This window comes from Microcebus murinus, chromosome 10, assembly GCF_040939455.1.
Source record: "Microcebus murinus isolate Inina chromosome 10, M.murinus_Inina_mat1.0, whole genome shotgun sequence".
Classification (NCBI taxonomy): domain Eukaryota; kingdom Metazoa; phylum Chordata; class Mammalia; order Primates; family Cheirogaleidae; genus Microcebus; species Microcebus murinus.
Genome location: NC_134113.1, coordinates 76,995,835 through 77,019,104, shown reverse-complemented (window position 1 = coordinate 77,019,104; position 23,270 = coordinate 76,995,835). Strand labels below are relative to the sequence as shown.

General features: G+C 37.7%; 1 protein-coding gene across 3 annotated transcripts in view; it reads left to right on the top strand.

Annotated features, from left to right (window-relative positions):
* STK38L (serine/threonine kinase 38 like) overlaps positions 1-23,270 on the top strand; it is a 74,401-nt gene that overhangs the window by 30,013 nt on the left and 21,118 nt on the right. The window lies entirely within an intron of this gene.

Genomic DNA, 23,270 nt, shown 5'->3' with positions numbered 1-23,270 from the left:
GATTTCTTGGGATCTTTGTCATTTTTTTCTCAAAGTCATAGTATAAACTTATAATTGAATTATGAATTATTACAAACACACACAGTTATAGAGAAAAATAAGGATTCATGTATCTGTTGCATAACTTTATAAATCTTAATATTTTGCCATATTTGCCTTAAATTTTATTTAAGTAACAAAACATTCCAGATAAAGTTGAGATGCCTTGGTAATCCTTCCCTCTCCTCTCTCCCCGGAAATAACCATTATCCTGGATTTAGAATATTTATTGTTCCAGTGCATGTATAACCTTAGGTTGAGTAGTGTCTTACCTTTTATAAAACATTTTTACCTCTTTCGTCTGATCTTCATAACTCTTAGGGTATGTAGGGAACTATATAGAGTATTTATTTCACTTCTAAAAATGTACAACCCACCAAATTATCCCAATTTCACTTAATACAAAGCTATAAGGTGTGAAGTGAAGTAGTATTTTATGATTTACAACATATCTCATTAGAGTCCTGAGGCATCTTTATGAAAAGTACACACCCTGCTGTGTTCCTCTGTTTAATTTAAGGTACTGGTAATTACCTTTAAAAAGTATAAACAGGCCGGGCGCTGTGGCTCACGCCTGTAATTCTAGCTCTTGGGAGGCCGAGGCGGGTGGATTGCTCAAGGTCAGGAGTTCAAAACCAGCCTGAGCAAGAGCGAGACCCCGTCTCTACTATAAATAGAAAGAAATTAATTGGCCAACTGATATATATATAAAAAATTAGCCGGGCATGGTGGCGCATGCCTGTAGTCCCAGCTACTCGGGAGGCTGAGGCAGAAGGATCACTCAAGCCCAGGAGTTTGAGGTTGCTGTGAGCTAGGCTGACGCCACGGCACGCACTCTAGCCTGGACAACAAAGTGAGACTCTGTCTCAAAAAAAAAAAAAAAAAAAAAAAGTATAAACAGAGTAATAGGACTAGAAATAACCTCAGAGGGTTAAATAGTCTTAACTCCCTGTTTTTAGCAAACCTGCCTTAAAACCAACTTACAGGTAAGTTTTCTGTTCATTTCAATGAAAATACTTGAGAAAGGAAGAAGGGCTGTCTACCCTCCCTGAGTAATATTTTCTGGCATGACATACTGGTGAAGAAATCATGAAAATGTCTTGCTTTGCATTATTTTATAATGCTCTAAAAATTAAGTAATAGAGTTTGCATATAATTTAAAAATTTTAAAGCAAGTTTCCACCTTAATTCCTCCTGACCAATTTTCCCAGCTATGCTTAGCATTATTTTTTTGCTCCTTGGAAGGAGATACTGTGTTCATCCTGTTTGTTCAGCTAACCCCCGCAACCTTTTAAAAAAAAAAAACAACAAATCTAATGCTGGTAAAAATTTCTGACTCAGTAATTTCGGAAAGAACTACCTCTTTCCACAAAAGATGAGCCCACATCCTAGGTCTTCCAGGTGAAACAGTAAATTTCCGTGATGTCAGGAAGCTGGGTGGAGTCTTTATGAATGCAAGCCCTACAGAATAGACAATTTTCAGGGCGTGTATAAGGAGAGTAGGATCAGGTTCTGATGTTGAGTAGCCACAACGCATTGGGGATTTCCCATTGGGTTAATCTAGTGCTGGCCACAGTTTATGCATGTGATTTGGAGTAACTACTGCAAGAAAAATGAGAGACAACTTGCTCACAGCATCTCTGCATTTATTATTAGATTGCCATACGTATAGCCCAACCTTGATTTAGAAACCAACTTGTGATCATCACTACTTCTCTTCACATTGCCTTCTAAATAGCTATCACTAAATTTTAATTACCACCAAGTTTTTAGTTAATCTATAGCTGAGCTACCTAATCTTTATTTTTTATTGGGCACTGCCACCCACACTGATTTTCCCCTGTTCTGAAGCCCTGCTTATACCAGGAAGGCCCACTCAGGCCAGTTGTTTATGCACTAATTGTTTATATGGGTTAGTCTTATCTTTTTCCAATAATATTATAAGATCTTATCATATTCACATCTCTTATTATTTGAGCCTCTTGCTACTACCATAGTGCCTGGTACATTGACAGGTAATAATCATGTAATTATTTGATCAGCCTTACCTAATGCTAGTGGGACTATTAACTTAGTTTCTTCTGTTTTTTTCGTTCTTTGGTCATCCTAAAAGCCTAAATACGTCTTCCAAACACTAATATGTTTATTGAATATCTTATTTTGTTTTCTGTAATCGATAGTACTGTAAGTTTGGTGCACCTTTTTTAAAGGGGACTTTTAAAAACTTAGCCTTCAGTTTGGATGCTTGTGCCCTGGCTGGCAGGAATACCTTGGCAAAGGAACAGAAAGAAGGCCTTGAAAGTGAAATCAGCTGAGACAGGATAGTATAAACCACGCTTTTCCTCTTTTCAAAAGATCATACCAGATAAAAATCCCAGCAGTATTTTAAATTGAACTTTAAAAGCAGATTCTAAAATTCATATGAAAGTGTAAAAATTTGGGGGGAATAAAGGAAAGGGGCTTGCCCAACCAGATGTCGAAGTACAGACTGCCCTCAACAGTTTTTTGACTTTACCATGGGTTTATTGGGACATAACCTTATCGTAAGTTGAGGAGCTCCTCACAATTTCTACTGAATGCATGTGGTTTCTCACCATCATCATAAGCTTCAAAAATCGCAAGTTCGGGACTATCTGCTGTGTCGCCAGCAGTAAATGCATTTTTGACTTAATGTTTTCAATTTAGAATGGGTTTATCAGGATGTAGCTCAATCACAAGTCGAGGAGTCTCTGTATATTATACAGCTATGAAAATAAAATAGTTTGGTTTAGCTGTGATAATAAATGAATAATAGATTAAAGGAACAGAATCTCCAAGTGGACTGTTTATAGTGCAGAAGTTCTATGGTTGCTCACACTCATACTTCTAAGTCTTAGTGCACACATTCTTTCCCTTAGTTTTTAAATGTTTGCTATGTTGTTAAGTATGACTCTCTTTAGTTTTGTGAAATCTTGGAGTTGTTGTTTTTCCACAGTTTTATAATGGAAAGAGATGAGAAAAATACAATTTATCATAAAGAACTTGATGCTTTCAGGTACAATGTACTCCATAAAGAGAGGCTTACCCATTTAAAAGTAAAGATCTGATGAGAGACCATGTAGTGCAGGTGCCCTCAAATTATGGCCGATGGGCCACATGTAGGTGTTTTTGCCCATTTGTTTTTTTACTTCAAAATAAGATATGTGCAGTGTGCATAGGAATTTGTTCATAGTCTTTTTTAAACGATAGTTCGGCCCTCCAACGGTCTGAGGGACAGTGAACTGACCCCCTGTTTAAAAAGTTTGAGGACGCCTGATGTAGTGAGCGGGTTCTTTAGGTCGTGGTAAGAGGCAGACCAGGTTCCATTTATTGGCTGCATCTCTTGCAACTGGTGACTTAACTAAGCTTCAGTGTCCTTACTTGTAAATGGGAAACACCAACTTCATAGAATTGTTTCAAGATCAAAGAATATCATGCATGTTAAAGGTTTAGCACTGTATCTGACATAGAAATGTTTGATAAAAGTTATCTATGGTTATTATTTTCATTAAAAAGACCTTTAAAAACACTGAAGGATTTCTGCTTTTAATTTCTTAGGTATGTAGTAGTCATGAAGATTTCAGAAAGGCAACTTTATTTTCAAATCAGTTTCACAGTTTTCTCAGGGAGTTAATTCTTCTCTTAGCAAAGTGGACTAAAAGTTTAAGAAGTTTTGATGATGCAATGAAAGAGAATCAAAAGATATCATTACTGGTTCCAGCTCTCTTTTTCTTATTTTCTGTGAGAGTTTGAGCAAGTTACTTGCTGCAGTGAAGTTCTTCATTTTTATAGAATATGATAAAAGTAATTGCATTCAGTTTGAATTTCAGTGGGAGAGAATTAGGTTAGATGTAAGAACTTTCTGATTGTAAGGCTGCCAAGCAGATAAGAGGGACTCCTTTGTCACCACTAGGAGACTGAGCCAGAAGAACTTTTTCTTTTTGGCCTCCTGAGGCTATTTTAGGGCTCCTGGGAACCCATCTAGAAGGAGCTTAAACCTGGACTTCGACCCTGACTCCCTGCTGATGACATCTTTGCCAGGATTCTGGCTGCCATCCAATATTGGTTAATCTTCCAGCTCATACAATAAAGCATTCTGATACTTTTTTTCCCTATTTAGATAAGTGAATGAGGACAACATAGGATAGACAATACATTTTAAAAATAATCTGAAATAATTGCACATATTCCCAATAGAGATTTATTTTTTTTTAACTCCTTTTAAAAGCTTATAGAAAGAAAAAAGGCTTATAGAGTTGTTTGGTTCAGAGGGCAGTTTAGGTTGGGGAGGGTTAACACAGCCTTGTCTTTGTTAGAAGGATAGACAAGTTAATCCTTTTAGGTTTGTTTAAGACCAGAAATTATATTAATACAATCATTTAGGATTTACCAAGAATAAATGAGGTGATCATGTAAGAAAAGACCAGTAATTCTCTTGAGTTGCCTTTAGGAAGTTACATATATATTTTTGGCTTTAGCTTTGTTTAACTGAGTCTGGTCATAAAGAGTGGGCTTGGTACTAGAACAGTAGCTTTGGATTGAGGCAGGGTTGACATCCCAGCCCTGCCACTTTCTAGTTGAGAGGGCCCTGGCAAGTAACTTAACGTCTCTGAGCCTCAGTTTCTCATTCCCGAGCTGGAGAAATAGCACCTACCTCCTATGGTGGTTGTGAAGGTTGATGAGATAATACTTGCAGTGCCCTCTAGCATAGAAAAGGTGCTTAATAAATAGTAGCCATGATGACAACAGTGATGGTAATGACAACGATAAGGATACTGCTTATTTGATTTTCAGAGATTCATTATCTAAGCTGGGAAGTTTTTTGTTGGAGAGTAAATTGGCATTGTTCTAGAAAAGAAATTATATATGCTGGTTCAAATAAATAAATAACAACATCTTAATGTCACATCTGAATACTAGAAAATCTTAGTCTGGACAACTGTTTCTATTTATACTTACATTTTCAACCTTTGAGTCATGTGACAATATTTTTTGTTTGATCCATTTGATTTATAGGAAAGTGCCAGTTTCTAATGTAATAGTTACAGTTCTTGCTTGAGCTAAAACACACTCTGTTTATTTCTTAAGTTGTGTAAGTTAAAATTATTTAAATATTGGCATTATGATATGATTTGAGCGACTTAAAATGGGCTGTGATACATTGTTCAAGTATAGTCTGAATCTCTTAAAGAGTAAATTTTTCAATAGAAAAGTGGGCAAAAGACTCAAATCAGGCAGCTTATAAAATATGAAATAATAATTTGAAATATATAAAAATATGCTTAATTCATTGTAGTCAAAGGAATGTACAAGCAAAACTAAGATGTTCTTTTTACGCTGTCAGATTGGCAAAGATTAAAAAGATGAACTATGCCTTGTGTTGGCTGTCTCATATAATTACGGATGGTCAATTGGTACTATCTCTGAAAAGCAATCTGGCAGTACGTATCAAAATTTCAATTGTGAATATTCTTTGACTCAGCAGTGGCACAACTGGAAGTATATAGTAAGAGAAAGCACTCACAATCTGTGATCCAGTACGTTTATTGCGGCATTGCTAAAAATTACCTCCTTCCCAGTGGAAACCATCTAAACATCTGTTAGTGGACACTGGTTTAAAACTATGGCACTATAGAAGGTGCAGTATGCCATGATGACTTAGTTTCAGAGGAAATTAAATTCAAATCTTGGCCCCACCACATTTAGCTGTGTGATCTTGGGCAAGTAACTTAATCTAGCTAAGTCTCACTTTCCTATTCTTTAAATGAGAATAATAATACTATAGCACACACTTTTTAGAGTTAGCATGAGTATTAAGTGAAATGATACTCATAAAGCACAGTGTCGAGCACAAAACAATTCACTATATGTTAGAAAGTAGTATCACTATGCGTTCCTTATAAAATATGAAGTGGATCTATTTTTATTACTATCAAAGGAAGGATGTCTGTAAGATTATAAGGGAGAAAGCAAATTACAGAATAGTTTATATGAGTCCATTCATATTAATACTGTATGTGTGTGTGTTTATAGATGCATTAAAGACAATAGTTAGCATTTAATGAGTACCTTACTGAGTTTCAGGCAGCATTCTAAAGGCTTTAACACATATCTATTTTAGTCACTTTATTCAAATTAGTTAGTATGTTTTCCATGCTTGGAACAATACCTACACTTTGTAAAGCACTCAATAAACATTACTTAATAATTTTCCTACAATGTCCTTATCTCTGTTTTGTAGATAAGGACACCTGAGGGATTTTACAGTTTGTAAGTGGCAAAACCAGAATTTATTTATTTTTATTTATTTATTTTTTTTGATACAGAGTTTCACTTTGTGCCCAGGCTAGAGTGAGTGCCATGGCATCAGCCTAACTCACAGCAACTTCAAACTCCTGGGCCCAAGCGATCCCCCTGCCTCAGCCTCCCGAGTAGCTAGGACTACAGGCATGCACCACCATGCCCAGCTAATTTTTTCTATATATATTTTTAGTTGGCCAATTAATTTCTTTCTATTTTTAGTAGAGGCGGGGTCTCGCTTAGGCTGGTTTCGAACTCCTGACCTCGAGCAATCTGCCTGCCTCGGCTTCCCAGAGTGCTAGGATTACAGGCGTGAGCCACCATGCCCGGCCCAAAACCAGAATTTAAATCCAGGGAGTCAAACTCCAGTCTCTCACTCAATAGTTAAAACTGGATATTATGGGAGGTAGGATTGTGAGGTCATTTTGACTTTGCAATTTATAAACTTCTGGATATTTTCAGATTTTTACATGAAACATTTTACTTTTGTATATAGGAAAAAAGATATTTCTAGTTAAAAGTGGAAAAAGTGAATTTTTATATTTTAGAAATATTTTTTCTTCTGTTATTTTGAATACTACTGGCAAATTCCAGAGATCTGAATATATTTACACCTTCATTTGCCCTCATGCTCAGGTGTCCTTGGCAGGGAGTGCTCATGACCCTGTACTGTGTACGATTTCGAGAACTTTACCATGGGGCACATAATTACAGACGGAGCTAGGGTTCTGAGCTCAGTCTACATTAGTTAATGATGACCAACTTCTGTAATCAAAATTGAATTCAAATTCTGTGATTCTAACAATCTTACCCCTTGGTGAAGTAAATTTTAGATCTTAGATCTTAGACCTTAAACCACCTCTTTCTGCTGAACAGTGCAAGTTGATTCCCTTTTACCGCCCCTACCTCTACCCCCCTCCCAGGATCACTCTTAAATACTTTGTAATGATTATAAAAATGATTCTTTTCTCATTATGGAAAATTTGGAAAATTCAAAAAGTGATGAAGTATAAAAATAATCTAGAAAAATGCTAAACAGAATTGAACTCATAAGCTGATTTATGGGCGGGTTTGTCAGTGTACTTACTTGAATTACAGGATGTCCTTGATGACAATGAACTATACAATTTACTTTTTATTCCATTTTGAGTTTTTTTCCTCTCCTATATTTGTTTTTCAAATAATTCAGAATTGTGTTCTAAAGATCGTAAGTCAATAAATATGGTCCAGTTCAATGCTTAGGTAATGAGCTGTTCAGGTATTAATGGTAAAACTCAGTAGCACTTGAAAATTTTTTTCCTGCCTTCAGGTTTTTTGTATTCTGGTATCTTAATAAAGTGGATACTTTGTGGATTTTCTCATGGTTGTAGAAGTCAGATGGTCTGTGTATTTAACACAGTATCTGTATCTGATGAGTCACGTGGTATGTCTGCTTTTAGTTGGGAACAGTTTTCTTTGGTGCCTTGTGATGGTCAGAAGTCTCTTGGGAGAGTTTAAATGACCCAAAATAACTAAAAGTAACTCATAGCTACTTAGATCCTAAAATTGTAAAGTTGGTGATATCACGTTTTAATTTTAGTCTTATCTAATTTTTAACCCCCAAAAGGACTGCCGCTTCTGGCTCTTAAGTTGTTATATTAGTATAATCTCTTTCAGAGGGTAGTTTTCATTTGAAAAGGAACAGCAAACAGAATAACTCAAACTTTAAACTAGTAACTTTAAAATTAAGAACTATAGGCCGGGCGCTATGGCTCACGCCTGTAATCCTAGCTCTTGGGAGGCCGAGGCGGGCGGATTGCTCAAGGTCAGGAGTTCAAAACCAGCCTGAGCAAGAGCGAGACCCCGTCTCTACTATAAAAAAAACAGAAAGAAATTAATTGGCCAACTGATATATATATATATATATATATATATATATATATATATATATATATATATATATAAAATTAGCCGGGCATAGTGGCACATGCCTGTAGTCCCAGCTACTCGGGAGGCTGAGGCAGAAGGATCACTCGAGCCCAGGAGTTTGAGGTTGCTGTGAGCTAGGCTGACGCCACGGCACTCACTCTAGCCCGGACAACAAAGTGAGACTCTGTCTCAAAAAAAAAAAAAAAAAAAAAAATTAAGAACTATAAAGCCAGGTGTGGTGGCTCTTGAGTGTAATCCCTGCACTTTGGGAGGCTGAGGTGGGAGGATCATTTGAGGCTGGGAGTTCGCGACTAATCTGGGCAACATAGTGAGACCCCTGTCTCTACAAATAGAAAATTAAAAAGAAATTAGCAGGGTGTGGTAACACGCACCTGTAGTCTTAGCAACTCAGGACGCTAAGGCAGGCGGAGGATGGCTTGAGCTCAGGAGTTTGAGACTGCAGTGAGCTATGATTGATTGTACCATTGCACTCCAGCCTGGGCAACAGAGTAAGACCCTGTCTTCAAAAATAAAAAATAAATATGTAAAATGAATTGGTACTATTGAAAAATACATGTCTCTCCTGAAGCTCTTCAGTGATATAGAAACATAGGAAGCTTTGAATATTTTGAATGAATGGGAAAATTAAGATATAAGTTCATATTTGAAATTAAAGTCATGTGCTAAAAGGAAGTACAAGACTGAAAAACTTTCTTCAAAATTCCCCTCATTAATCTTCTTGTTTGTCTTTAGTTTTGTTCCATGATATCCAACTCCTTTTGCTGTTCTTCATAATCTTCCACTAAATCAGAACTGAGAATTTGGTTCATGAGAGAAAATCCAAGTACAGTGGTGCCTGAAAAACCACCTCTTTCTGCTGAACAGTGCAAGTTGATTCCCTTTTACCGCCCCTACCTCCAGCCCCCTCCCAGGATCACTCTTAAATACTTTGTAATGATTATAAAAATGGTTCTTTTCTCATTATGGAAAATTTGGAAAATTCAAAAAGTGATAAAGTATAAAAATAATCTATAATTTCACACTGTTCCCACACCGTAATTTATCCCTCTCCTGTTTAATATAGTTGAGTTCATATTGTACTTGAAGACAGAACTTTGTAGCCTGCTTTACTGAACATTATTTCTCATGTTAAAATTTGGGGGGAAATTTTCTTCAGTGTTCTTTTCTATGATATTTTTATGCTGCCATCATTCTATCAATCATTTCACTAAATTTTGAACATTTGGTTTGTTTTAAGTTGTTTGCTATTTTAAATAATGCTTTGATTAAACTCTATAAATCGTTTCTGCAATTTTGATTATTTTCTTAGGATATATTGCTGAAGTTGGAATTATGATGTGTGTCAAAAAATAAAAAGTATCTTTATGGTTCTTGGTATAAATTACCATATTCTGTTTTAGGAAGAGTTAACCAGTTAACACAAGCACAGATGGCACATGAGAAAAGCATCTCACGACAGACTGGACCCCAGGAAGAGGGTGTTTTCCCCATTTATTGTTGTTACTTTGATATACAGAACATATTGCGTTATTTTAAAGTTTCCCTGTCTTTGATTTACTAGTAAAATTGAATATTTTCATATGTTTTAAGTTATTTTTATTATCACTTAGTGTTATTTATTTATTATTAGGGCCTTATTTTCTCCTTACAACTTTAATATAAAGAAAACTATGTATGAGCTTACATATATTGAGAAATATATATTTTTAGAATATATACTGTGGGGGCGCCTCGATGGCGCCTCGGCGGCGTCTCAGTGGCACAACAAGAAAGAAAATTTTCCCCCCCTTTGTGTGAAGTAGGGTGAGGCAATTAGCGAACAGCACACATCTGTTTATACTCATACCTCCGGTTATCTCTTGGGTTGTGAAGAAAGGCAAAAGGGAGGTGGGATGCGCAGGGATCGCGCAGGATACAAAGAAAATTAATCACTTCAAAGGTCAGCTCATGACCAGCGCATAATTAGTTTATGCGTTGCTAGGGCCCTTTGGGGGGGGATAAAAGGCACCCCGCAATTCAGGTCGGGGTCCTTGCCTAAGGAGAGCGACCACTGCGTTGGGGCTCGAGGGCTCGGACCCTGGCTAGCCAGACAGTAAAACTCCTCTTGTGATTTCACATCCTCAGTGTCTCTTTCCTTCTGTTCGGTGGGGTTGAGTGAGGCCGTTCCCTAACAATACTTTTTTTTTTTTTTTTTTTTGAGACAGAGTCTCGCTTTGTTGCCCAGGCTAGAGTGAGTGCCGTGGCGTCCTAGCTCACAGCAACCTCAAACTCCTGGGCTCGAGTGATCCTTCTGCCTCAGCCTCCCGGGTAGCTGGGACTACAGGCATGCGCCACCATGCCCGGCTAATTTTTTATATATATATCAGTTGGCCAATTAATTTCTTTCTATTTATAGTAGAGACAGGGTCTCGCTCTTGCTCAGGCTGGTTTTGAACTCCTGACCTTGAGCAATCCGCCCGCCTCGGCCTCCCAAGAGCTAGGATTACAGGCGTGAGCCACAGCGCCCGGCCCCTATCAATACTTTTATATATACTTAATACACTATGATTTTGCAGTGTTTTCCCCCATATTACTATATTTTAATCTTGTTTGATATACAGTACATATAGGTATATTCCAAACTATTGTATAATAAAACCTATTTTTCATTGTGGTGATTTTTTTTTTTTTTTGAGACAGAGTCTTGCTTTGTTGCCCAGGCTAGAGTGAGTGCCGTGGCATCAGCCTAGCTCACAGCAACCTCAAACTCCTGGGCTCAAGCAATCCTGCTGCCTCAGCTTCCCGAGTAGCTGGGACTACAGAGCGCACCATGCCTAGCTGATTTTTTCTATATATATTAGTTGGCCAATTAATTTCTTTCTATTTATAGTAGAGATGGGGTCTCGTTCTTGCTCAGGCTGGTTTCGAACTCCTGACTTCTAGCAATCCACCCACCTCAGCCTCCCAGAGTGTTAGGATTATAGGCGTGAGCCACTTCTCCCGGCTGTGGTGATTTCTTTTTAAGATAGTCCTTTCCCTTCCAAAGATCCAATAGTTATTCATATGTATTTTCTTATAAAGTTTTTTGATTTATGGAACTTTGTCAACATCTTAAAATTTTTTTAAGTTAATTTTCTTTTTACTTTTATTTCTTTCCTTCCTCCTTTCGTTTCTTCCTTCCTTCCTTTTTTTTGTTCACCGTTTTGAACTGGTTGGAATTTATTTTGCCTTTTGGAGTGAAATGAACATCTGACTTAATTTTTTTTTCCAAGTCGATACCCACTTGTTCCAGTTCCATTAATTTAATAATAATTCTTCCCTTTCTCCCTAGGTTTTCTCATAAAAGGCCAACACTTTTTAAAACCAAGGTTATTCTTTTATTATTTATTTTTATTTTTATTTTATTTATTTATTTTTTTGAGATAGAGTCTCACTTTGTTGCCCAGGCTAGAGTGAGTGCCTTGGCGTCAGCCTAGCTCACAGCAACCTCAAACTCCTGGGCTTAAGCAATCCTTCTGCCTCATTCTCCAGAGTAGCTGGGACTACAGGCATGTGCCACCATACCCGGCTGATTTTTTTCTATATATATTAGTTGGCCAATTAATTTCTTTCTACTTATAGTAGAGACAGGGTCTTGCACTTGCTCAGGCTGGTTTTGAACTCCTGACCTTGAGCAATCCGCCCGCCTCGGGCCTCCCAGAGTGCTAGGATTACAGGCATGAGCCACCGCGCCCGGCCAAAATCATGGTTATTCTTATGTATTCATCTCCTCCTCCTTGCTATTTTTGGGAACAGGATTATTTTTTCATTTCTGAATTTATATCTTTAAAATTAACATTTTAAAGCATTAATTTTAAACTTTAAATTTCACTATGTAAAAAATAATTTGTCTTAATTTTCACTGACCCATATTCTATGTAACAGAAGTGAAAAATATAGAAGAAAACTCATGATAGTAGGTTACTGGATGTGATTGGAAGCATGGCTCAGCCGGCAAGGAAAAGGGAAGGATAGATCCTTCTGGGTGTGTTAGATATCTTTGTTCATCTCATTCATCCAGACCCTCAATTCAGAGCCATAGATTAAATCTGGTGGCCCAGAATTCTCTTGATCTGCAGTCCCCAACCCCTGCTCTGCGGACTGGTATCGGTCAGTGGCAGCCTGTTAGGGTCCAGCTGCAGAGCTCTGCTGCCTGCTGCCAACACACTGCTGTGTGGAAAATTGTCCTCCATGAAACTTAGGAACCAGGCTGCACAGCAGGAGGTGAGCTGTGGGCAAGGAGCGGAGCTTCATCTGTATTTATAGCTGAACCCCCCCCCCCTAAAAGGTTAGGGACCGCTGCTCTAGATCACTAATATCTCTCTCTCTCTCTTTTCGTCTCATAGTTTCTAAAGTTTTTCTAGGCTACTAATATCGTATTTATGAATTCTATACATTTTTAGATATATGAATGTTATATATTAAATATGAAAAAAGATACGTCAATATATATATTTACATCAACATATATATTTATTTACGTAAACATATATATATTTAAATATGAATAAAATAAAGATATGTCGACTTATATATAAATTAACATTTCTTCCCTGTTGTTGTTTTTGTTGTTTTATTTTACCTCTGAATATTTCCTCCTTTACAAGTAACTTTGAAATACTCCTTTACAAGTAACTTTGAAATACTCACTTTGGTCCCTCCACCATTCCCCATCTCCCTTCCCCTACACCTACTCCACCCCTTCTTTGCAAATTGTGACTTTTTTTCTCTTTTAGACTAATGAAGGCAAGTATGTTTCTGTATTTGTTCATTTGTGCACAGATAAATAGAAGTTGATTTAAAGTTCTTTTAGGGATCCCTCTGCTATCTAAAAATTGGCATTGGTTTTTTTTCCCATTAAGGTGCCAAATTATGAATATTTGAAGTTGTTTGGAATTTCAGCTGAGGTAGTTAATTTTTTTAAGTTAACTATGACTCTCGATAGATTCAGCTGAACATCTTTTGCAGACAGATTGAATGCATCACCAAATAGTGACATAGCAGTAGAACAATTCAATTTTCTAAATATTATAAGAATAGACTGCTTTCTGAGTATTTTTGAGAAAAACAGGGCAATACCTTATCTAAACATTAAGATCTATAAACAGGCAAGTTGTTAGATAAAATTGCCACTTTGGGATATTTATCTCCTAGTTTAATTGTTTATATTTAGTTCATAAGCACTTTCCCTTCCCATTGCAAGTTAGAAAAAAAAAAGTTCAGAGGTAGTTTTGGTAATTATTTGGATCAACATACTTAGGTAGTCAGCCATTAACGGCATTACTATAGCCAAATAAGCTTTTGGGAACTCAACCATTGGCCTATATTTCTGTCAGTAGGAAAAGTATTTATTTCTAAAACAATTTTGAAAATCAAAATGATAATCTTAGCTTCAGCACCACTGTGCTATCATCACCAAGCTTATGACTCACAAAAGGAGCAAAGGACAAGTGTGTCTGTTTATGAAATTCATTCCTCTGGGCCAGTGAACTGGGCATACACCAAATGGAGAGGGCCATGCTAACTAAAAACAAAACAAAAGCAATTAACACCCAACACAGTAGAGAGGTTATGAGTAAATTGGCCGTGTTGTCTCCCGAAAATCACTCTGTTTTGTGAGGGAAGTGGTTAGTTCTTTCTTCCCTGAAACACTTTCTTCTACCCAGAGTTCCACCCCCAAATCCCTGTTGACTTCTAGTAAGGCTTTTACCAAGAGTTCCTTTTTATTTTATTTATTTTTTTACTTGAAGTGGAAACTGATACATACTTTTTGATACATACCTCTCCTCTGTCCATTAAAAGCAATCTAATGTGTCAAATCAAGTAGGTTTAAGACTAGGAGAGAGAGGGAATATCTATTAAAGACTAAATTTACAAACTAACTTACTAGGAGTCCAAGGCAGGAGGGATGAGCAGGAAGATTGGACAGAGAAGAGAAGAACATTTACCATTTAATAATTATCTAGGGGATATTTTAAAGGTATTTTTCACTTACTCTGTTTATTGATTTATCAAATGCCTGACATATCTCGGTGCCAGGCACTGTTTCTAAGTCCTTTTGCCAGCCCTCATTTTCATAATTCACATAAGTCTTACAGTAACATAACAAGCCTGCACACAGGTTGGCCATTATTATCTTTATTTCGCAGGAAGCTGAAGAAGGGAAAATAAGTAATGTGCTTCAAATCACATAGCTAGTGAGTGGCTGGGCCAGGATTCAAGCCCTGGCAATCTGTGCTCTGCTGCCATCGAAGCATCTCAGCAACCCTGTCAGGCTGGCATTCGCCTTCTCCATTTTAGAGTGGATCCTGCGGTGGGCTAAGTCACTCAGACAAGGATCAGCCTTAACCTTATTTCCTTCTCCAAGTTAGCTGCTCTTATACTTTCTATCCTTACTGATGGTATCATCATTTACCCACTCATCCAAATCTGAAGCACAGAAGTCTTCTAGTTGAGTGTCTGAGCCTTTTTTTCCCCCATCTCTTTTCCTGTCTTAATTTGGGCCCTCATTATTCGGCACTATCTGCGTTATTCTGTAATCTCCAATGGTAAAGGAAGCAGGCAGGCAATAAAATGAGTTAAGAAGGCTGGGTGCGAAGAGTAGAAAGTTAGTGTTCCAGTGGACACGGTTTTGTACGGGAGACCGCTGCTGTTCTGCCTCAGCTGTCTATTTCCAGGCAGGAATGCGAGCTCACTGTTGACAGATTGGATTTTTCAAGGGTAGCCAGAAATCTGGTTCCCCTTGAAATCTTATGTGAAATCTTCCACTTTCTAAATTACACCACAAGCCAAACGAAATATGGCTGCAGGCTAGCAGTTTGTAAAGCCCTGAGTATTCATAATTGAGGGCTCCTAACCGGATTTACTTCCTTTAGTCTGATCTGTACTTCCAGCCTTTTGGCCATCTTCCCTGTGCTGGCATAATGTATCCCTAAGTGCAAATCAGATAGGATTTTAGAGCTGGTTAGGAGGATTAAATGCATTAAAACATGTAACATTCTTAGAAAAGTTCTTGGTACTTGCGTAAACACTCAATAAATGTTCTGTATTGGCTGTTATTCACTTAATTAAAAGCCTTGAATGATTCCCATTTATGCTCAGGATAATTTTTTAACATGGCAAAAAAAGGTCTTATTTTCTGCCATTCAACCAAATATGCTGCATCCATCTGTACACTCAGGTGTGTCATTCTGTTTTATGCCTTGCAGCTCTTCCTCTCTGCTGTGTCCATCTGACTGGGTAATTCTTACTACAGCCCCTGTCTTCCAAGAGGAGTTCAGGCATCTCCTCCTCTATTAAACCTCTGACTACACTTCTCTTGAAGGACTGATTTCACCCTACTTTGTGTCCCCATAAGATTGTGAACTCCTTAAGGGCAGGAACTAGTCTATCAATCTTCATGTTCTCAGTACATCGTAGAGTCCTAGCACTTAGTATACATCTGCAATAAATGTTCATTGAAAATAATACAACTAGTAAAAGTTAACTCTGGGACTTGAACCGTCACCTGACTGTGAATTTCTTTCTTTCTTTCTTTCTTTCTTTCTTTCTTTCTTTCTTTCTTTCTTTCTTTCTTTCTTTCTTTCTTTCTTTCTTTCTTTCTTTCTTTCTTTCTTTCTTTCTTTCTTTCTTTCTTTCTTTCTTTCTTTCTTTCTTTCTTTCTTTCTTTCTTTCTTTCTTTCTTTCTTTCTTTCTTTCTTTCTTTCTTTCTTTCTTTCTTTCTTTCTTTCTTTCTTTCTTTCTTTCTTTCTTTCTTTCTTTCTTCTTCCTCCTCTCCTCTCCTCTCCTCTCCTCTCCTCTCCTCTCCTCTCCTCTCCTCTCCTCTCCTCTCCTCTCCTCTCCTCTCCTCTCCTCTCCTCTCCTCTCCCCTCCTCTCCTGTCCTCTCCCCTCCCCTCCCCTCCCCTCCCCTCCCCTCCCCTCCCCTCCCCTCCCCTCCCCTCCCCTCCTCCTCCCCCCCCCTCCCCTCCCCTCCCCTCCCCTCTCCTTCCCTTCTTTCGGAATATTATAGGGGTACAAATGTTTTGGTTACATGAATTACTTTTATACATTTTGGGTTAAAATTATAAGTGTGCCCATCACCCAGATAGTGTGCATTGTACCCGTTAGGTGTGAATTTACCCATCCCCTCCTCCTGACTGTGAATTTCTTGCTCTTAGGGCTGTACCTCAAAGAGGAAGGAGACTGCTGTGTCATTAGGGACCCAGCATATATAGTATCCAATGTGAGGGCTTGTAGCCTAGGTCATTATGGTTGCAAATGATGATGAATTTTAGGAGAATTTTTATGCTGCAAGGCAATGTAGTAGCATTAAGGATACTCTTTCCTCTGAAATATAGTATGTGAAAATGAAGGTGGAATCACCAGTAAAATAGTTTGTTTTATAGTCAGGTAAAGCAGTTCTGTTTTTCTTCTTTAGAAGTTTGATGGCAAATGGTTGGAGACACCACATCTATTTATAGATGGCCTGAGTGCCAGATTTGTTATCTCCTTTCCCCAGGCTTGATAAACTAAAGAATGTTGGACTTAACTATTAGTAGTGTCTCCATTAATGAATAGGGCAGTCTGGAGAGAACACACGTGAACAGGAAATTCAAGGGCACCTAGTGTTGTTTTTATCAGTCCAGGAATTCTAGACTTGTAAATTGTATCCTGTTCTTTTTCTGGTTAAGAAAGGTCTTTAATAAAAGACAAAGAACAATTTTAAATCTATTAGAGGAATAAATTTACAGTATAACAAGTGCTAGTCATCTAAATCATTCTTTGTAATAATTGGATCACTTCTTAGTGTTGTATAATTTAAAATTTTAAAAGCCTTTTTGTGTCTGATGAGAAGGAAATAATTTTTTGTTTTGTTTTTAAAGCTAATCTCTGAAAAGATACTATTTAATCATGAGTAAGGGTTAGAGTTTTTGGCTTTTTCTGCAATGTATCTTAAGTAAGATTTGTTTCTAAAGGTTGACACATTTAGCAAATGATTCTGTATTTTTTAATCTGAATGAAATTATTATATATGAAACTCATGTATAACTTAAAGTCCATTACATTTGAGTTGAGTTACTGTCATTCACAGAATGCCTCCTGTGGTGCTCAGCCCTTTGCCAGGTGCCATAATGCTTTCAATACAAAGATGAATAGACATAGCATTTGCTCTGATTGGTTTTTAAATAAGGCATACATGTATGTGTAACTAGAATGGAAAGAACATAGTAATTATGGTTAAATTATATAGTGTCTAAAAGTGATTTTTCATTACTTGACATCTACTTCTGGATTTTGAAATAAAACCCATTATATCTTCTTGTGATAGAAGAAATTTTTCCTTCTATTCCTATTTACTTATTTATTTATTTTTTGCGATAGTCTGTCTCTGTCACCGAGGCTAGAGTGCAGTGGCCTCATCACAGTTGACTGCAGCCTCGAACTCCTGTGCTCAAGCTATCCTCCTGTCTCAGTCTCCTGATTAGCTGGGACTACAGGCACACAGCACAACACTGGCTAATTTTTCTATTTTTAGTAGAGATGGGGTCTCACTATTGCTTAGGCTGGTCTCCAATTCTTGGCCTCAAGCCATCCTCCCACCTCAGCTTCTCAAAGCACTAGGATTGCAGGCATGAGCCACCACACCCAGCTTACACCTCTTTTGTAAAGACCTCAGGTTGATGGATATTTATTTCAAATGACCTCATGTTTACTTCTATACTATTTTTCTCTTCTTTTAGAGACAGGGTCTTGCTATGCACAGGTGGTGCAAGCATAGCATACTATAGCCTCAAACTCTTAGGCTTAAGCGAACCTCCCACCTTATCTTAGCCTTTGGAGGAGCTGGGACTACAGGTACGGGTCACTATGCCTGCCTCTGTTTCTATTCTGTGAATGCAGACAACTTTTGTTGTTTGGAATTGTTTTGAATTCCCTAACACTTTTATATGTGTCACTAAAATTTTCTCTAAAGTTTTGCTCAGTAATATGTGTCAAAAGTTTTGCACACCGCTAGCCCCAATTTTGCTTCATTCTGGGCAAGCTCTGTTAGCAGCAGAGCTTAATATTGGCCACCTCTTCCAGCTCTTTCCAATGGGCAGAGGCGCTAGGCAAGATAGCCATCGGTCTGTTTCTTTTAGACTCCACCTTCTATTGCTGCATTAAATATTTAAACATTTAAATTGAATAAACAGTTCTCTTTGTTTGATGCCATGCTCACCAAGCAATCTTCTGAAAGCCATCTTCTGATCCTAATTAAGGCTACATATCTAGCTTGCTTATAAGGATAGAATGCATTTGCCACAAGATGCAAGTATCTATTTGTTCCTTGTTACTCAGTTTCTCATTTGTGTAAATCAATAAGTTTCCATTATGTCTTGTATATCAGTCTTTTGTGAATTTTGTTAGGATAAAGTAGCTTCAAGAATTTGATTGCCTTGAGGCACTGGCAGCTGGGTGCCAGACCCTGCCCCTTGGCAGACCAAGCTGGGCAGCCTGTTCTACAAGGCCCCTTGGCGGTCAGTCAGCTCCCTCCAGTGCCACACCCTGAGTTCATCATACATCTTTCCCTCTGACTTCTTTAAGCATTTCTCATGAACCACGTTAACTCTGTAGGAATGTGTTATTTCTTTGAGCTCTTTTCAAGAGGCATTATAAAAGGGTTTTTTGTTTTTTTACCATTCACTTTTTGAAAGGAATGTATAAGGCTTTGGATGACTAGAGTTTGGACAACTAGAGTCTTGACCTTTTTTCCTTCTAGGACCTGGCAAACCACTTTGAAAATTCTCCTATTGGCTACAGATCTTCTAGACATTTCCCTGTTCATTAGTACCTACTTGCTAGAAGAAAGGCAACACAAATCAGAAAGCACCAAAATCCTTAGATGTTGGAGCTTTTAAACCCACCCCCACCCCAAATGTTTGTTGAAAAAAGCAACAGGCATTTGTTATTAAAAAGTGTTTGAAGAGAAGTATCTATGAACTTAAATTTTATATGGCTGAAGGAGGTTCTCTAAATATTGCTGCAAGTTGTATACCTATCCCCTTTTGAGGATTTAGGATGAATGTTAGTGTATTAAAGATGCTGGGAAGTCTTACAATAAGAAATTTGTTTAACTTTGTATTAATATAATCTGGGTTTCTAAAATTTACTTGAATTCCTTGACTTCAGTCCATCTTCCTTTTCTTGCCCACAAGCCCCAATTAACAAATATGATTTGGGAGATGTTTGCTATATACCATTCCTGTTTTATTCTTTGACCATTCTGCATCTGATCCTGAAACACAGAACATTATTTCTAAAAATGGTTTGGCAGCATTGCCTTAGGTAGCTAGCTATCTAGTAAAGGCATAAATAATGTTTATTTGCATAAATTATGAAGTACAAGTGAACTTTTGTTACATTCATAGATTGTGTAGTGGTGAAGTCAGGGTTTTTAGGCTATCCATCACTCAAATAATGTACATTGTACCCATTAAGTAATTTATCTTTGTCTATCCCTTCCCACCTCCTCACCCATCTGAGTTCTCCATTGTCTATCATTCCACACTCTATATCCATGTGCACATATTATTTAGTTCCCACTTATAAGTGACAACATGTGATATTAGTCTTTCTGTGTCTGATTTGTTTCACTTAAGATAATGGCCTCTCCAGTTCCATCCATGTTGCTGCAAAAGACATGATTTCATTGTTTATGACTGAGTAATATTCCATTGTGTATATATACCACATATTCTTTATGCAGTCATCCACTAATGGTTACTTAGGTTGAATCTGTCCATGCTATTGTGAATAGCACACCATGTGTGATATGAGTGTGATAACATAGCATATGAGTGCGGTTATCTTTTTGATACAATGATTTATTTTCCTTTGGGTAGATAGCTACAAATGGGATTGCTAGAATAGTAGTTCTATTTTTAGTTCTTTGAGAAATCTCCATGCTGTTTTCCATAGGTTCTAATTTACATTCCCATCAAGGGAACAGTGTATAAGAGTTCTCTTTTCTCTCATCCTTGCCAACATCTTTTGTTTTTGTCTTTTTAATAATAGCTACTCTGACTGGTGTAAGATGATATCTCAGTGTGGTTTTAAGTTGCATTTCTCTGATGATTAGTGATGTTGAGCATTTTTCATATGCCTGTCAGCCATTGTATGTCCTCTTTTGAAAAATGTCTCCCTATGTCCTTTGCTCTTTTTTTTTTTTTTTTTTGAGACAGAGTCTCGCTTTGTTGCCCAGGCTAGAGTGAGTGCCATGGCGTCAGCCTAGCTCACAGCAACCTCAAACTCCTGGGCTCAAGCGATCCTCCTGCCTCAGCCTCCCGAGTAGGTGGGACTACAGGCATGCGCCACCATGCCCGGCTCATTTTTTTCTATATATATTAGTTGGCCAATTAATTTCTTTCTATTTTTATAGTAGAGACGGGGTCTTACTCTTGCTCAGGCTGGTTTTGAACTCCTGACCTCGAGCAATCCGCCCACCTCGGCCTCCCAGAGTGCTAGGATTACAGGTGTGAGCTACCGCCCCCGGCCTGCTCATTTTTTAATAGGATTATTTGTGGGGTTTTTTGTTGAGTTGTTTGAGTACTTTGTAAATTCTGGATATTAATCCCCTGTTGGATACATAGTTTGCAAATATTTTCTCCCATCCGGAGGTTGTCTGTTCACTCAGTTGATTATTTATTTTGCTGCGCAGAAGCTTTTTAGTTTAATTAAGTCCCATTTGTCTGTTTTTGCTGCCTATGCTTCAAGGTCTTACTCATGAATTCTTTGTGTAGGCCAAGAGTTTTCCCTAGGTTTTCTTCTAGGACTTCTATAGTGTCAGGTCTTACATTTAAGTCTTTAATCCATATTCATTGTTTTTAAAAATAATATTCATTATTAAAACATACAGCATATTAAAAACAAATTAAACTAGTGCCTAAAATAGTTTCTTACATTTGTATAAGCCATTGTGGCTCTTTGTATTTCCTGTGTTTTGTCCCAGATGGTCTTAGGCTAGGCCTGTGAACTAGGCAGAGCAAATATTATAATCCCTGTTTGAGGGAGAAGTGACTTGAGTTCAGAGTGTTCTGTGATTTGAATAAAACCATATATAATCAGCGACAGGGTTGGGATTATTAGGTCTCTGAATTTCTGACTCCTAGGTTTAGTAATGTCTTTTTTCCACAGTTGCTTATTAGCCAACCTTTATAGACTGCTTTACTTTTTGCTAATTCTTTCAACTCTTCCCCCTTCTCCCAATGGATAGGTTGTCTTATTCATTAATGCCTATGATGTGTCAGATACAATGCTGCTGTGGTGAATGTTTAAAAATGAATCAGGGAAAGTTCTTGCTGAGAGGTACTCCTAGTTTAGTAGGATAGGCAAATGGAGCAATAAGCACCAGTACCTGAGACATATCGATACAAATGTTAGAGAACATACATGAAAGAATGACAAATGTGATGTCTCTTGTAGTAGAGAATGTTCAAGAAATCACCATAGTAAGACTTCAGCTCAACTGGACCAGAAAGGATTAGCAGGGTTCCTGCAAGCAGAGATAGTGGAGAGTATAACTGGTTTAGGGATAGGTCATGTGAGGGCTTGGAGGCATGAAAGAGCCCTGTATGTTGGGAGAAGAGTGAGTGGTGAGAAAGAGCAGCAGATAAGGCCAGACTCAGTATATGTGAGTTGTTTTTGATCTTGCTAAGCTAATTTCATTTGCTGTAGGTAATAAGGAGCCATGGATGATTTTAGACAAGTGACATGATCAGCTTCTTCTTATGAAAAGATTTAAAGTAATCAGCAGAGGGACAAGTTTATAATGTCAAACAACAGATTCAGTTTTAGAGATAATTAGTTTGAGGCCCAAGCAATACATTGAGGTGTGAACTCAGTAAGACAACAGTGGAACTGGGACTTAGATTGTTTACTTTCAAACTATACTTGACTTGCTTGACATTGAAGAACAAGAAAGGTATTTTGGTTCATTCTGTCATCCCTGGAATCTAGTTCAGTTCAGGTCTACATCTGGGGGTCAGTATCTTCATGTGCAAGGTGGGTGTTGGGTGTTGATGGAAGTTTTGGGGGAGCACTTTTCAGCTAAGAATGCAACTTTGAATGGTCACTGTTAGCAAGCTGGATTATCTTTGGAGTGGTCCGTTGTGATCCTCATCCAGATAAGCAAAAGCCTCTTTAATGTATGAATTGTTCTAGTCTTTTTGGTTCAGATGTGCCTACTTGTAGTAGGCAAGTCTCTTAGAGTCATTGCCCACACCTGTATCAGTCCCCAGAGTTCAGTCTGTCCCCCTGTGAAGCAACTGTTTTGCTGTACTCTTTATCTAATTGTCCATATTATCTTCCTCAAACCAGACCTTTGTTTGGCCTTGTGATTTTTAAAAGTTGGCACCTGAATGCTATTAAGCAGACATATACTGTCCAATTAAGGCCCCTAAATTTCCCTATTGTTACCTGGCTTGATTCATACATTTGTGTTTCCTGCCAGATTCCTGTAGTCATTTGAATTTCATTTGAAAATGAAATGGACCTCACATTCTGGAGAAGTATACTACTACCCCTTGTTTATATAGCATTTTCTGGAAGGACACAGAATTCAGAATGAAATGGAGCAGTTGTGGACCCCATCCAAAGGGGCCTGTTTCAAAAAGTAGTTTTCCCCTAAAACATATACCCATAAGAATTGCTTTAGACTGGCATTTGTGTACACATTTGGTACAACACTTCATGTTTCATAGAATTTATATGGCAGAAGCTACTTCCTACTATTTAACTGAACTACATAAACTCTTAGGAGACTGACATTTTATCAGGGATAAATTAGCAATATCTTATAGATTTTATTTAGTAATCAATAAAAAAATAAATTGACCTTTTCTTGTTTGAATGCTTGTTCAGCATGACCTTTTATATATAAATGTATTATGTGTGAACTGCTACTGGCACTTCTTTACTGTAATTCACCCCTGGTTTTGCCAGTACAATA